The sequence below is a fragment of the Octopus bimaculoides genome, chromosome 12 (genome assembly GCF_001194135.2).
Source record: "Octopus bimaculoides isolate UCB-OBI-ISO-001 chromosome 12, ASM119413v2, whole genome shotgun sequence".
Taxonomy (NCBI): Eukaryota; Metazoa; Mollusca; class Cephalopoda; order Octopoda; family Octopodidae; genus Octopus; species Octopus bimaculoides.
In genome coordinates, this window is record NC_068992.1 from 47,676,246 (window position 1) to 47,677,325 (window position 1,080).

A 1,080-nucleotide genomic window follows, 5' to 3' on the forward strand; every position below is an offset into this window, starting at 1 on the left:
TATATATATATATATATATATAAAATTCTTTTATTCTTCTATTTGGTTCAGCCATACCAGGGCACTGCCTTGAAGGATTTTAGTCAAACAAATCGACCCCTGGACTTATTCTATTCTCAAAGTTATGGTGACATAAACACACCAACACCAGTTGTCAAGTGGTGATGGCAGGACAAATACAGACACACACACATAGATATATACACACACACAGATATATATATATATATATATATATATATATATATGTACACAACGGGCTTCTTTTAGTTTCCCTCTACCAAATCCATTCACAAGGCTTTGGTCAACCTGATGACACTTGCACAAAATGCCACACAGTGGGACTGAACCCAGAACCATGTAGTTGGAAAGCAAACTTCTTGCCACACAGCCATGCTTGCGCCTATATATTAATGTTTGTTTTTTGTTATAATAAAAACAATTTTACATTAAATTTCAGGGTTACTCAATATATTTGGTATATTGTAGAAATTCATCATTCTTTAGCAAGAATAATATTGGCAGTGACTTCGAAGTTTCATCAAGCTGAGGCATCATTGGACTGTAATGCATTCAAGTCCATTTTGGTTTTATATTGTTTCTGTTAAGTTAAAATTTTCTAGGGTAACCTAGAAAATTAGTCTGATGATAGTTTAGCTGGCCAAAATTTCGAAGTCACTATCAATACTATTTCTTGTTAAAGAATGATATATACATATATATATATATACATATATATATATAAAAATATATAGTTTTAGGGAAAATAACCAATTTTCAAGAACTCATCGATGAAAATCCACTATCAAATATAGAAAAATTAATAATTAAAAGCACAATAAATGAGTATAATATAAAGTAAAGTAAATATCATAAGATAAATATAATAAAAAGATTACACGTGTTTCATAACCAATTTTCAAATAGAAAAGAAATTTAAATCGATTAAAATCAATTGAAATTATCGAAAATAAGTTCTATTCAAAAATATGGCTACTCGTCAGATCCTAAGTAGAACATAATTAGATATATATCTCAACCAACAATAAGTACCAAATGAATTAATATGAAATACTTATT